A 242-nucleotide genomic window follows, 5' to 3' on the forward strand; every position below is an offset into this window, starting at 1 on the left:
AAAAGGAAAAAAGGCGAAAAAATGAGAACGGGGAAAGGAAATGAAGGGAGGAAAGGGAAGCAAATAAAGGGGGGAAAGGGAAAAGAAAATAAAGGAGGGAAAGGGAAGCAAATAAAGGGGGAAAGAAAATAAAGGGGGGAAGGAGGGAGGAAAGGGAAGCAAATAAAGGGGGGAAAGGGAAAAGAAAATAAAGGAGGGAAAGGGAAGCAAATAAAGGGGGAAAGAAAATAAAGGGGGGAAGG

The sequence above is a fragment of the Acanthisitta chloris genome, unplaced genomic scaffold, assembly GCF_000695815.1.
Source record: "Acanthisitta chloris isolate BGI_N310 unplaced genomic scaffold, ASM69581v1 scaffold29091, whole genome shotgun sequence".
Lineage (NCBI taxonomy): Eukaryota > Metazoa > Chordata > Aves > Passeriformes > Acanthisittidae > Acanthisitta > Acanthisitta chloris.